The following is a 16,015-nucleotide window of genomic DNA, read 5'->3' as shown; positions in this document are numbered from 1 at the left end:
TACTGAACACCTGGGCTTGCAAACATGCCCATAAAGAGAAACTCTTATATTTGGTTTGTCTTTCTCATCAGTTTCTTCTCTCCGCCCTAAAGATACAGTTTGGCGTGGCATGCTGGCACACAGAACTGTTCATCCCAAGGTGTTGTAATACCTACATCTCAATTAGTCCTGTCCTACTTTCTCACAGAACATTCATCAAGGGAACAGAAGAATCTCTGTAGCTTTATATTCCAAATCCGTTCCACCTCTGCTGATCTTCTGATAACTGCCTTTGTACACCTCTTAGGCTCCATGTACACGGTACACTTCTGAACGATGGAAAATGACTGCTGGAAAACAATGGTAAAAACTTCTGTTTAGCTGCGTTTGCATACTGCGTTTATGAGCGTTTACATTTAGAAGCATTTTTAAAGATAATCTCAGGAGACCTTCCAAAATGCATAGAATGCACTGAAAAACAGTAAAAAATTAACTATTTCAGACTTTTTGAGAGAAATAGAGAGAGCAGAAGCAGAGAGAGCAGTATTTGTTGAGATTAGCTTTCTTTTTTTTTGTTTTGTTTTTTTTGTGGTGTTTGGATGTGTTCCAGCTCATTTCTGTGCAGAAATTATTGCAGCAGTGTCTAACATATTTTCTTTCAAACCTCAAAGTATGGTGTACCAGGTCCGTTTGAGTACCAGGAAAATGCTTTGCATGCATTTTTCATGATGAAAAAAGGCTCTGGACAGCATCTGGAAATGGAAGAGTTTAAAAAAAAATTTCCAAACGCTTATAAAGTTAGTTGCATTTACAAGCCTTTGGCGTTTGAAACGCTGATAGAATCTACTCCTAAACACAAGTTTGGTGCATTAAAAAAACCGACTGTAAACTCAACTGCCTGTAAACGACATACAGGTGAAACTCGAAAAATTAGAATATCGTGCAAAAGTTCATTTATTTCAGTAATGCAACTTAAAAGGTGAAACTAATATATGAAATAGACTCATTACATGCAAACAAGATAGTTCAAGCCGTGATTTGTCATAATTGTGATGATTATGGCTTAGAGCTCATGAAGACCCCAAATCCATAATCTCAGAAAATTAGAATATTGTCAAAAGGTGCAATATTCTAGGATCAAAGTGTCCCACTCTAATCAGCTAATTAAGCCATAACACCTGCAAAGGGTTCCTGAGCCATTAAATGGTGTCTCAGTCTGGTTCAGTAGGAATCACAATCATGGGAAAGACTGCTGACCTGACAGTTGTGCAGAAAACCATCATTGACACCCTCCATAAGGAGGGAAAGCCTCAAAAGGTAATTGCAAAAGAAGTTGGATGTTCCCAAAGTGCTGTATCAAAGCACATTAATAGAAAGTTATGTGGAATGGAAAAGTGTGGAAGAAAAAGGTGCACAAGCAGCAGGGATGACCGCAGCCTGGAGAGGATTGTCAGGAAAAGGCCATTCAAAAGTGTTGGGGACTTTCACAAGGAGTGGACTGAGCCTGGAGTCAGTGCATCAAGAGCCACCACACACAGACGGATCCTGTACATGGGCTTCAAATGTCGTATTCCTCTTGTCAAGCTGCTCCTGAACAACAAACAACGTCAAAAGCGTCTTACCTGGGCTAAAGAAAAACAGACCTGGTCTGTTGCTCAGTGGTCCAAAGTCCTCTTTTCTGATGAGAGCAACTTTTGCATCTCATTTGGAATCCAAGGACCCAGAGTATGGAGGAAGAATGGAGAGGCACACACTGCAAGATGCTTGACGTCCAATGTGAAGTTTCCAGTCTGTGTTGATTTGGGGAGCCATGTCATCTGCTGGTGTTGGTCCACTGTGCTTCATTAAGTCCAGGGTCAAAGCAGCCGTCTACCAGAAGATTTTGGAGCACTTCATGCTTCCTTCCGAAGACGAGCTTTATGGGGATGCTGACTGAACAATGCAGAAGAGCTGAAGGCCACTATTGAAGCATCCTGTTCTTCCATAACACATCAGCAGTGCCACAGGCTGATAGCTTCCATGCCACACCGCACTGAGGCAGTAATTGCTGCAAAAGGGGCCCAAACCAAGTACTGAGCACAAATGCATGCTTATACTTTTCAGAGGTCTGATATTGTTCTATGTACAATTCTTTTTTTTTTTGATTGCATGTAATATTCTAATTTTCTGAGATTGTGGATTTGGGGTTTTCATGAGCTGTAAGCCATAATCGTCACAATTATGACAAATCACGGCTGGAACTATCTTGCTTTGCATGTAATGAGTCTATCTCATATATTAGTTTCCCCTTTTAAGTTGCATTACTGAAATAAATGAACATTTGCACGATATTCTAATTTTTCGAGTTTCACCTGTAGTGTACATGGACACATAGGAAAACATTAGGGAGAGTTCAGGGGCTGCTGAAAAAAATCCAGAAAAGTTCCTAAACGTGAGTTTATCAGCTGCAGTGTACATGGAGTCTTAAGCAGCCCATACATTAGTCTTTTTTTTTGTTCAACCAGAGGGTTTAACAAAAAAAAATAAAGAAGGACCTGATTTCCCCATGCACAAACTCAATGTTGATGGGGGGATCCTCCCCACTGAGGTATTTTATTCTGACAGTGGGTAGACTTCCACACCATCAGAATACCCCCAGCTATAGACTGCAGCACTGATTGAGCAGGAAAAATCTGATAGGCTGGTTGTACAACCAGCCTGCCAATACACGGTCGTACAATTTGATCCACGTACGGCCATCTTAACACTCCATCCTAGTATTAATTACCTGGTCATGTGATTTCACTGGGAGGTTTCCCATGCTTGCATGCTGAACAACGAAGCAGCAGTAAGGCGTAGTTTACACAGGCACATTGGTCTGTATACTGTGAACAAGCTATATTTTCTGGCATCTCTAACCTCCAGGTGCTGCATGTGGGCAATCCATTGAAGTCCATTAGAACGGAGAAGCTGCACTGTAAACTTTTAGGGCCACTCACCCGCACCCTCTTGCCTATCACATTAGGACAAGCAGGAGTGTTTATGCAGCTGCTGCATCCTTATAGACTTTGGTGGAGCTGTCTGCTCTCAGAATTAAAAAAAAATTAATACATTAAAAAATAATTTTTATATAAATGTGATCAACTTGATCTATATATCTAAAAACAGTTAAACAAAATATAATGGGGCATATTTTTAAGCAGCAAATGTGACATTCAACTCTTATTCCTTCACTCTAATTTAAAACAAATACACCAGAAAGATTTTATTACTGCTGGTATCTGGAATTTTAGTTTAAAAAACTGTTGCACTTGAACTACTTAAGTTCCGAAACCTGTATACCTCTTATGGACTTTCAGCTATGGGCCTAACAATTTGGCAATAACTTTATCATTACGAATGGCACCAAAGTGATACATACAGAGTTTAATTGGGAGAAATAATTTTTTGGATGGTAGCATTTTAAAAAAAGACTCACATTTTAAAATGGCTAATATTTGGCTGGATTCACACAGATGCTTGGAGATACAGGGTGTATTGGTGCAGTTCCATTCATTTTGAATGCACCTTGCCAAACACACCCCAATGAACATGCATTTTCAGTGTACTGCAGTGTGCGTTGGGTGTCAGGTCTGGTTTTTAGTGCCTTAACACAATGAATACTGCACTGCACTGCAACAATGTGAAGGAGCTTCTATTGTTGATTGGGTTTTGAGCTACCTTAACCTTGTGTTTTATTGTTTCTCTGTTATTCTGTATACATACATGTGGGTTTTAGAATTGTATAACTCCTGACGAAGGAACCTAATTTATTCTGAAAGCTTGCAACTTTAATAACTTAAGTTAGTTATTAGCTTCAACTCTTTCTGCATTGATGAATGGATGGCACAGTACAAGGATCTACTGTAGTCAGAAAGTATGAATTTTATTGTGCAATTTTGCCATATATAGTGGATCTCTTAGATTGTAAGCTCCAAGGAGCAGGGCCCTCCTAACCCTCTTGTATTGAACTGTATTGTCTCCTGTTATATTGAAAAGCACTGAGAAAACTGTTGGCGCTATATAAATCCTGTATTATTATAATAATAATAAAACTCTTTTTTTGCATATTTTATGCAAAGCTAAAAAGACAAATTGACAGATTAAAAGAAAAAAAAAATTGCATTCAAATAGTAACAAATGGGCAAGACATTGATCTGTTCATAGTAGCTACAACACACTGTAACATCATTGTTACATATTTTTTTTCAATGAAGATGGGAACAAAGAGAAATCGCTGGACCTTAAAGTGGTAGCTGGGTTCTGCCAGTTACACAGTAGGTAAAACAAACAGAGGGGATGGGTATACAAGGTCTTTAGATAAAGTTATAGAGGGTGTAGCCCAGCAATGGCCCGGCGGACCTTTTAATCCGGCCCGCGGAGCATGATACATTGACTGTCAGGATGTGTGTAGGCGGGGCAGCGTGACGAACGTGAGGGGAGCTAGGCTCCTCTCACAGTTCGCCCTGAAGACCGGAACGGCGCGGGAACACGGCGAGAGGAACGCGCGGAGCAAAGGTAAGTGAATTGACACAGGGGGGACTTGGCTTACTACTTGGGGGGGGAATAGTACTGTGGGGGATGAAATACTATATGGGGGATGAATTACTATAGGGGGGATGAATTACTATAGGGGGGATGAATTACTATGCTTACTATGGGGGAATATTACTATACTTACTATGGATGACACATACACATCATTCATCTACTCTTGGTCCGGCCCCCGGGTCCAATATATGAACCCATTGCGGCCCTCAAGTCAAAAAGTTTGCCCACCCCTGGTGTAGCCCATATGCCCAAGATCCATCAGTGGTTCAAAATAATGTGACAATGCTTCATAATATAAGGTTTATGTTAATGCTGTATGTTCCACTTGCTTACATGACAGATGTGAAGTTCCAACAAATGGCAACCTCCCCAACCTATATCCTTGCAGCAAGGAGCACATGAAAGGGTGACTTGGTGATGTATGTCAAAGAACAACAAACAAAAATTCCCAGCTCTCTTACCAACCAGCCTGCAACAAGCTGAATTAACCTTCTCTAACAGTTCATCTTACAATTAAGGGGTTTAGTTTGCAATTATATGCGTAACCTGCAGAGTCCACTTCATGGTACCCTAATGTACTGCAGTCCTAACTATAAATTTTGAGAATCTCCAAAGTTGGAGCATATAATAAAGGATAGATTGATTGAAGTTCCCCATGCAGGTATGGAAAAAGAATAAGAAGAATAAGCTTTGTTCTGTCTAAACCCCACAGGGGAGCTGAGGGGAAAGACTTGAGCACTTGTTACATGCAATCTGGATGATTAGAAAGAATAAGACTGCAGGTTTTTTTACATATTTTGTTTGTTACTTTTGGTGTGGAATATCTTGGATGGCATAAGAGGGCATATTCCAATCTCCCTTCAATCCAGACACTAAAATAAACCAGACAGGCACTCAGCTGCACCCTTCCCCTGTCTATCCTATAAGCTCCAGAGGTTAGATGAAGGTACTCTTCTAGAGCAATTAAGGTAGGTAGTAGGGTGCGTTGGTGGACGATGCTGTGGAAGTATGGCAGCTGGTGATGGATGGTGTGTAGGGAAAACGGTACTGAGCAGCACTTCTAAAGAGTGGAGACAAACTCTGTGCAGAAGAAGGTGAAACAGGAAGGTGCTTCTAATACTGCACTTAGAAGCGCCTTCCTTTGTCACCTTCCAGAGCAATTAGTAGCATCTCTAGCACTGTTGCACCTAACCAATTAGGTGTCCTCAGTAAAAGGAGACTTTAGGGTAGTCAGGAGACTAATACTTTTTCCTAAAATAAACTTCTGTGAGTGACTGCTAAGCCTTTAAAAGTGATTGCAGGCATTGAGTCACATAGTTACATAGTTAGTCTGGCTGAAAAAAAGACAAAAGTCCATCAGCCATTAAAAAAAAAAAGTTATAATCCTATACCCAAAGTTGATCCAGAGGAAGGTAAAAAACCCAGCAAAGCATGATCCAATTTGCAGGGGAAAAAAAATAATTCCTGATCCCCCGAGAGGCAATTGGATATTCCCTGGATCAAATTTACCTATAAATGTTAGTATCCAGTTATATTCGGTGTATCCAAGAAAGAATCAATTTTAAAGCATTCCACTCAGCTGGCCAGAACCAACTCTTGAGGGAGTCTATTTTTCGCAGCTCTCACTGTGAAGAAACCTTCCCGTGTTTGGAGATTAAATTTTATTCCTCCAAACATAAAAAGTGCCCCGCTTGTCCTCTGTGATGACCTTAGGGTGAATAACTCTACACCGAGTTCCCTATATGAACCACTGATGCATTTATACATGTTGATCATATCCCCCTTACTTTCCTCTTCTCAAGAGAGAATTAATTCAGTTCCTCTAATCTTTCCTCACAGCTGAGCTCCTCCATGCCTCTTATCAGTTTGGTTGCCCTTCTCTGTACTTTCTCCAGTTCCCCAATGTTCTTTTTGTGACTTGGTGCCCAAAACTGAACTGCGTATTCCAGATGAGGTCTTACTAATGATTTGTACCAGGGTAATATTATATCTCTCTCTGGAGTCTATACCTCTTTTAATACAAGAGAGGATTTTTCTCGCTTTAGAAACTGCAGCTTGGCATTGCATGCCATTATTAAGCTTGTGATCTACCAGAACTCTGAGATGCTTCTCCACCATTTATTCCCCTAGTTGTACCCCCCTAGTATGTATGATGCATGCATATTCTTAGCCCCCAAGTGCATAACCTTACATTTATCAAAATTAAACCTCATTTGCCACATAGTTGCCCAATTACACAGTGCATTGAGGTCAGCTTGTAAATTGAAGACATCCTGTAAGGACGTAATTCCACTGGACAGTTTGATGTCATCTGCAAAGACTGAAATGGTATTTATAATCCCAGACCGTATATGGTTTATAAATATATTAAAAAGTAAGGGTCCCAACACTGAACCTTGGGGTACACCACTGACAACCCTAGACCATTCAGAGTATGATTCATTAACCACTACTCTCTGAATACAATGTTTTAGCCAGTTTTCTATCCATTTACTTACAGATTTTTCCAAGCCTGTAGACTTTACCTTACACATTAGCCGTGTGTGGGGAACTGTGTCAAACGCTTTTGCAAAATCCAAGTATACCATGTCCACCGCCACCCCTCTGTTCAAGGTTTTGCTCACCTCCTCATAAAAAGAAATCAGATTTGTTTGACAACTTCTGTCTTTCATGAATCCATGCTGTCTGTTGCTAAAAATATTTTTTTCCAGCAAGAACTCATCTATGTGGTCTTTTATTAAACTCTCCAGTAGTATCTTCCCAACTATAGATGGTAAACTAACAGGTCTATAATTATTTTAATTAAAACACCATTTTTTCTTAGTTCCGAGGGACACAGTGCACCACCGATCGCCGGGCATGTGCGGTTAGAATGGGAGGACGTCATATGACATCCCCCCAGAACGAGAGAACCGCCTTGTGCCTGTCATTACCTTATATGGCCGGCGGGAGGTGGTTAAGGACCCATGGGTGTATACTTTCCAGTCCAGGTGCTTTATTCACCTTTATTCGGTCTAAATATTTTTGGATCATATTGGTTGTGAGCTAATGTGGATCATCTGGAGCTGTGCCAATACCATGCCCATTATGGACAAAAGCTCCCCCATGCTCCTTTGGATACACAGAGCTAGAGAAGGTATTTAATAAATTTGCCTTCTCTTTGTCCCCAGTCACCCCCTCTAGATTATTTTGTTAAAGGCCTACGTGCTCGGACCAAATCTTTTTACTATTAATATAGTTGAAGAATGTTTTGGGGGTTGGTCCTGCTATCTTTTGCAATCTGTCTTTTGTTTTCAATTTTTGTGGCCTTTTTTTCCTTTTTCCATATTCTGTTATATTCTTTGTAATGTTTAAATGATGATAGCGGTCCTTCATTTTCATATTTAATAAAAGCGTTTTTTATTATCTATAGCTTTTTTAACTTATGTTTTTATGCTGCTGTTATGTAAGTCAGTTTTCAAGCTAGGTTCTCAATGACTACTACTGTTTGTAGCTTTTTGAGCTCTTAAGTATTAATCTGAAATTCTGGTGGTTTTAATTAATGTTTAGAATAACAATGTGTGCCATTTACTTGGGCATTGCTGTGTTGGCAATTTGACCTTTTTGGCTCCCATTTTTATTAACCTCACCCTTGTTTTCTACTTGTAAATTAGGGTGGAGAGGGGTGTGATAAACACTCTTTTCATTCATTATTAACAAGTTAGATGAGGTGGGTGTTTCCTGATGTCTTCACATTGTAATTATATGCTGTTTAAATACAAAAGGGTCATATATTTTTTTTGTTAAATGCTGTATATCATTTGCATATTTTATGTTTTTTTAATGCTGTATTTTTTTTATTGCACAATGTGCAGGTGGAGTACTGAGAGAGAAAACAGCAAAGCATTTTTTTTAGGATCCAGACAACTCCTTTATTTCTGTCATGCAGTAGAGTATAAATACTGCTTCATATCTTATTATAGTACATACAATACACAACTCAGCCAAAATGAGATCGCTGGGATACCTGCTTCTTCTCTGTGTTATTGCCACCCTTCATTTAGAAGCTTCAGGGTTCTATATACCAAAGCCAGGTAAGCATTAATAGATATGTTATCTCAAACTCATTCTCTTGCTCTCTGTCCTACTCACTTCTCATTTATCCAAGTCATGGTGTGCAACTAGTAGCAGTTAGTCGCATTCAACAGGGCTTGTTCTGTAATGATCATGATGATTTGTCATCCAAGTAGCAGACAAATAGCATCATTTGTAGCCCTAGGGGTAACTCCTTCATCCTAATGTGTATCTAAAGCTAAACCTTTTTTTTTTTTTTAAACTTGGATAGAGTGTTGGTGGGGTTGTCAGGTTTTTTTTTATTGCTCTCTGTACCCCCATTAGGAAGATCCATTCTCTCTATTTGTTTTGCTGATTGGATACATTCTCTCTTTGGCTGACAATTTTCAACCCAGCTCCCTCTACAAAAGTCAATTGAAAAATCAACTTTTGTTTAGCCGGGTGGCACCAACAGGGTCCCCCACAGCTTGAATTTTGCAGATTCAGCAGGAATTGGCTACAATTTGAAAAGTGTATTGCCAGCTTTACTAGGTTAGGAACCATTATTATGGAGGATCTCTGTTTACTTCAGTCTTTTGTAAACATCCAGCATAACCTCTCTCAACATCTTACCCCACAAGTACTCTTGAAGTAATATTCAGGAACCCCTGCTTAAAATGGGTATTTATTTTATTAATTTATAATAATATTGGCCAGAAAATAAATGCAGATATTAAAAATTATAGTGACCTGTTACATCGATGGTCATTGGAGGAGTAATCACTCACATTGGTGGTCAATGTAGTGCTTCTCTAAATTGGTCAACAGTGGGAGAAGGGCACTTAGATTTGTGTTCACTGGGAGAAAAACACTCTTACATTGGTGGTCCGTTTAGTGTACCCTTACATTGATGGTCAGACAGATCAATCTGCCCCTGCCCATTGCTCAAGGAACTTCTAGTAACCTTAGAGGAACCCGTGCTGAGAAAGACTGATCTACTACATCTCTAATCACATCCTTCTTAACAAGTGTCAATAAAAAGGCTTGTTGTACAAGGGAAGAGAATAGCTGTGTCTGACCAGGTCTGTAAGAAAAGAAATGGCTCTGGGGTCAAACTTTGGTTCTTATTGGATTGCTTAGTCAATCTGTATCTCCTTCTCACCTTTTCAACATCTCGTACCTCTCTCTAGCCTATCTTTCCTTTCTGTCTGGTTGCTACACCTACTACCTCCCACAATATATTGTATGATCAACAGATGGAACTTGCACTGCTTTGTAATGTAATGCTTCAGTCCTGTTACTGCTTGTTCATGCAGCTATAGCTGCCAGGAGCTATGTGCAGGCGGCTATGCAACTCTATGGGGATGCAGTGGCTGTAGAGACACAGCCACTCTTTCTAATTTGACAAGTGTGCAGCAGCGGGTGAGCAGTCTAGATGCACACACTCTGCATCGCGGTCTGTGCACACATTCTCCATCTACGAGTACCTGTCAAACTGCCTGCAAGCAGCTCAGCGGTAGGTCAGAAAAGTAAGCAAAGGAGCCCTAAATGACCTGGATGCAACCACTCTCTACTGCTTTCAGCTATTGTCTCTACATACTATAAAATAGTTACATCTTGTTGCTGTTAATGTGTGGATATACTGAAATCCCAGAACAGTAGATAAAGCAGTATGATAGTTGCTTCTTTTGTAGTCACTGTATGACTGTCAATTGTTAACAGCACACATTCATAATTGGGGCGCATATGTTAATCTAAATATTTATACCCTGTGGTGTACCAAAGGAACATTATTTTCATGATTTTTTTTCACTTTCTTGCAGGATGCCCCCTACCTAATCGCCAGATATGTAAATATCAACAGGACGAATGTTATGAGGATTCACAGTGTGGTTCTGCAAAGTGTTGTTTCAATGGCTGTTTCAGTTTCTGCGCTATTGGTGGTAAGATTTCTCAATAGTGGAGTGGAGATGGGTTAGAACCTCTGTCAGGTTTCACTACCATCTTTATCAATAATATAGAGAGACTCACTTTCCACTCGGCCATTGCATCTAAACCAACAGATGGCAACCTTACTAGGGCTAGTGGATGTACCTGTACATTCCTCCTGTTTTGATTGGTGCATGCACAAAGCCGCTGCCCCCACTGTCATTAGACAGCACAGAGCACAGGCTAAAGGTACAGAGCCTAGTGATGACCAGTCACACTGGACACCAATGTAAGCACTATGGTAGTATAGAGGATTTATTTAATGAACTGAAACATGTCAATAAAAGTGAATGGAAGCAGCTTGCAATTCAACACCTGCTGAACTCTGCAAGGAACGTTATTTTTGCCTCACTGTGACATGTGGCAGCACTAATGCTGCCATGTGTACAGCTCCATCTGCTCCATGTTTTAGGTATTATATATATATATATATATATATAGTGGGGGGTAGCCCAGTTGGGGGATCACCTTCCCTGGGGAAAAAAAAAGGTAGTCCAAACAGCAGGGCTTTCTTAAAATCTGACTTGTGGTCAGTTTTATGTACAAGGTTGCAAGCATCAAAACAAACAAAATCAAAAATAAATCCTCGCCATCCAGGCACTAACTAAACACATAAGATTCCTCTCTCAAATGTGAAGGGCTTCTCCCTGTCACCAACAAAAATGAAACCAGTATGCAAACCTTTTCCTTGCTTGTATAACACAAACTTTCATCCACAGCTCACTCAGATATGACTCTCAGGCCAAGAGCAACTTCTTGATCCAGTCCTACCTGCTTTATACCACCTGCTGGTGGTCATCAGTGGACCACAAAATCAGGTCCGGAACTGTCTCTGCCATAGTGGCCTGGAAAACCCGGACTGGGCTCCACCTTAAGCTCCCAGATATGACCGCATGCAAGGTGACACATGGGGGTTTATTTACTAAAGCTGGTTCACTCAGAATTTGTTGCAGCTGTGCATGGTAGCCAATCAGCTTCTAATCTTAGCTTGTTCAATTAAGCTTTAGAAATAAAACCTGTAAGCTGATTGGTTTCTATGCAGAAGTGGACGCGATTCTGAGTGAAGCAGCTGTAGTAAATAAACCCCATAACGTCCATCAATCACCTTGCGTTTCATACTGTCACAATATATATATATATACATATATATATATTTATTTATATATACACTGTATTGCCAAAAGTATTGGGATGCCTGCTTTTACATGCACATTAACTTTAATGGCATCCCATTTGTGAAGTCAGGCACTGATATCGGACGAGAAGGCCTGGCTTGCAGTCTCCCCTCTAATTCATCCCAAAGGTGTTCTATTGGGTTGAGGTCAAGGCTCTGTGCAGCCCAGTCAAGTTCCTCCACCCCAAACTCACCCATGTCTTTATGGACCTTGCTTAGTGCACTAGTGCGCAGTCATGTTGGAACAGTAAGGGGCCATTCCCAAACTGTTCTCACAAAGTTGGGAGCATGAAATTGTCCAAAATATCTTGGTATGCTCACGCCTTAAGAGTTCCCTTCACTGGAACTAAGGGGCCAAGCCCAACCCCTGAAAGACAACTCCACACCATAATCCCCCCTCCACCAAACTTTACACTTGGCAGAATGCAATCAGACAAGTACTGTTCTCTTGGCAACTGCCAAACCCTGAAACGTTCATCGGATTCGTCACTCCAGAGAACACGTCTCCACTGCTCTAGAGTCCAGTGGTGGCGTGCTTTACACCACTGCATCTGACACTTTGCATTGCACTTGATGATGTAAGGCTTGGATGCAGCTGCCCATTCCATGAAGCTCTCTACACACTGTTGTTGTGCTAATCTGAAGGCCACACCAAGTTTTGAGGTCTGTAGCTAATGACTCTGCAGACAGTTGGGGACTTCTGCGCACTGTGAGCTTCAGCAGCGCTGAACCTGCATTTTACGTAACATACCACTTTGTGGCTGAGTTGCTGTTCCCAGTTGCTTCCACTTTGTTATAATACCACTAACCATTGTTCATGGAATATTTAGTAGCAAGGAAATTTCACGGATGGACTTATTGCACAGGTGGCAACCTATCACGGTACCACGCTTAAATTCACTGAGCTCCTGAGAATGACCCATTCTTTAGCAAATGTTTGTAGAAGCAGTCTGCATGCCTAGGTGCTTGATTTTATACACCTGTGGTCATGTAAATCCAATGATTTGGAGGGGTGTCCCAATACTTTTGGCAATATAGTGTGTATACAGTATATATATATATATATATATATATATATATACTGTATTGGGAGAGAGAGGGAGAAATAAAGAGACAGACATAAATATAATGTGCACATATATATATATATATATATATATATATATATATATATATAACTTATGAAAAGATTTCCCTAAAAAAAATATATACGTACACCAGAAACAAAAACCAATGTCAATCACTGTTTTATCACTTCCAGTAGAAAAGTGGTTTTGACTGTAAAGAACCTGGTTTTTGAAGTAGGATACAACAGAGCAGCATACCATACTACAAAAATATAAAGAGATAGCCCGGCCGCTGCACACCTCACCTGGCCTAAGTGGTAAGCAGGTAAAAGCAGCCTCAGTTCGATTCATCCAGACCATGTCTCCAACATGTTTTGCTCCACCCCTGGGGCTTAATCATGTGGGGCAGGTCCTGCCTGGACTTGCCCCCCATGATTAAGCCCCGAGGGAGGGGAAAAACATGTTGGAGACATGGTATGGATGAATTGAGCTGAGGCTGCTTTTACCCGAAAACTGTATCTATGGGCAAAAATGTAAAATCATAGATTCATTTCTATTGTATTTCAATTATTTCTAGCCTATTCCTATTAATCTGAAGGATCTTGAAGTTTGTATACTCACTTTGTGAAGATCCCCACACATTTACTTCCTTGAATCCTGTGACATGTATTCACTATTCCCTGTGAGTAGGCATTGCCGTGTCCCACATTTCACAGAGCCTGCCTTCTGAACTACGGAGATGCTGAGAGGAGGAGTTTCAGGAGGCGTAGTCAGTACAGAATTTAGGCACCAAGGTACCATGGGATATGCAGTCCTTAGAAATTGAAAGTAAACAGCAGAGAAGTGGCAAAGAATGCAGGAAGTTGTGGAAAGCGATGGCAAGGAGACAGGCAGAATTCACCACATGAAAGGAGTTTTTTTTAAGTGTTCTTATAATGGAATGTCAAAAATAACTGATGCTTGTATTGTTATCACAATGCTGATGCTATAACATGAAAATGCATGCTGCATACATCTCCTTCAAATGTACCAAATGAGGTATTATAGTATTATACTTACAGTAAAACATACCCGTTGTATCACAGATATTTTTTTTTCTTTATCTCCAGGTATGTTATCAAAAATCTCAGGCTATTCTAATCCAATTGTCTGGTCTGTTTTGGGTCCTTTTCAAAACTTCTGAATCTTAAATTATTCTTCATTCTTGGAAACAACTGTTGTTCTGCTTGCCAACATTTGTAATAAAAACACAGTTCACTAGATTCCAGATATCACAACCTACCTTTCTACTGCTGGACTAAAACAATGAACTCATCTGCCCTGAAAGATGCTTTACCTTCCATTGCATGAAGACCATATTTGTTCAGTACACTTGAAGGACTGTCATCTCCCATGGCTGGAAAGAAAAATAAATATTTCATCAAAATTAATGCAAATGCACTGCCTTGAAAAGACCAGTCAATAAATGTACAAATAAAGATTTTTATTATATACACTAGTCTCATGTGATTGATCAACCAATAATGACCGTACTGTGTAGCTAATGTGTAATTTAGCATCATGGAACTTAAAGTGGTGCTAAAGTATAAGGCCCCTTTCACACAGGGCAGACTCCGTCTGCGATCCACTTGCTCAGCAGGGAATCTGTCCACTGATCCCCCGCTGAGCAGGCGGATGATAGGTCTGTGTGCGCTCCGCTTATGCAGAATGGAAACAGACACAGCCCGCTCTTTACTGTGGGCAGTCGGATGTCAATGGACCAGCTGTCTGTTTACACCCGGGGCGGACTGACAACTCATGGGGCCCCCAGGAAAAAGGGGATCATGGGGCCCCTGTGTCCTCACCCACACTCAAACCGCACCCAAAAAAGCCTATGAAAGGTACCAGGGGAATCTTATGGGGCCCCCTACTGACCCCGGGCCCTCGGGCAATGCCCGAGTACCCGAATGGTCAGTCCGCCCCTGTTTACACCCAAGTGCCCTCCAATCTGCCGAGACAGGGAAACGGTTCCCCTTTGCATTTGTTGACACAAGTCCGTTTACATCCGACTATAGAAGAGAATGGATGGTGTGGTTAAGCCAATCTGAAAAATGGACAGGCGGACATGATTGGACCGCCTGTTGGAAAGGGGCCTGACCTTTTTTTTACCTTAATGCAATCCAGCATTAAGGTGAAAAATGGCCCACTACATGTTTCTTTCTTCCCCCCTTCCTCCATAAATACTTACCTTCCTCCTCTCACTGATCTAGTGCTGTCCCATCTGCAGCATTGCGCCACTGACTTCCTGGTCCCACAGGAGACTCTGAGAGCAGCGTCAGAAGGTATCAGAGGGCGGGGTTTAACAGTTCAGGAGTGCGCCTGCATGGGTGCCCCCATAGCTTGCTATGCAGGCACCTGCAGGAAGAGGCGCTGGCAGGGAACTGCCAAAGAAGAGATAAGGGACTGCTTTGTACTACATTATTGCACAGAGCAGGTAGGTATAACCTCCTTTTTTTATTTTATTAAAACAAAACATTAGCCTCGAAAGCGGAGCTCCACCCAAAAGGGAAAGTTCTACTTTAAAGCAGATTTCCACTCACCCTGTCAAAAAATAAGAGTCAGCAGCTACAAAAACTGTAGCTGCTGACTTTTAATCATTAGCCGCCCGGCCAATGGCCGTTTGGCGGCTTCAATTGTGTCCCTGCATGCCGGGTGCACGCCATTTGGCGTGCTCCCGCACATGCGCCGTTTGCGCTAATGCAGAGCGGCGCAGCAGTGCGATCTGTCAGCGGCCGTGCACCTCGGACACGGCCAATGACAGATCCGAGTACCGGCTCCCGTTGCTGGTACCATGTGACCTGCTGTGACCAATCACAGCAGGTCACATGACAGTTGTATACAATGGATGGCTTCATTCATGATGCCATCCATCGTATACTAGTGCCTAGCTGTGAATGGTCACAGCTAATCACATGCACATGTCATGTGATTAGCTGTGACCAAATCACAGCTAAGCACAAAAAAAAAAAAAAAAGCTGAATGAATCGATTTCATTCAGGTAAATGCTTGCTTATAGCAAAAGTAATTCTTTGCTATAAGCAAATTGTGTAAAAAAAAAAAAAAAAAAAAAAAAAAAATACTGATCACTTTCCCAAAGTAGTACAATGTTACTATGGTAACATTGCACTACTTTGGTCAAAGTAAAATATGAAAAAAAAATCTTAAA

General features: G+C 41.1%; 1 long non-coding RNA gene across 1 annotated transcript; it reads left to right on the top strand.

The window, feature by feature from the left end:
• Positions 1-8,466: 8,466 nt before the first annotated feature.
• Positions 8,467-14,303, top strand: LOC149451166 (uncharacterized). The gene is made up of 3 exons (XR_016315141.1): positions 8,467-8,621; positions 10,404-10,523; positions 13,920-14,303. It is a non-coding gene; the product is annotated as an uncharacterized LOC149451166 (long non-coding RNA).
• Positions 14,304-16,015: the final 1,712 nt, after the last annotated feature.

Source organism: Staurois parvus, unplaced genomic scaffold (assembly GCF_062004578.1).
Source record: "Staurois parvus isolate SC_StPar_1 unplaced genomic scaffold, SC_StPar_1.0 ptg000548l, whole genome shotgun sequence".
In the NCBI taxonomy this organism is placed as follows: domain Eukaryota; kingdom Metazoa; phylum Chordata; class Amphibia; order Anura; family Ranidae; genus Staurois; species Staurois parvus.
This window is presented reverse-complemented; position numbering and strand designations above follow the sequence as displayed.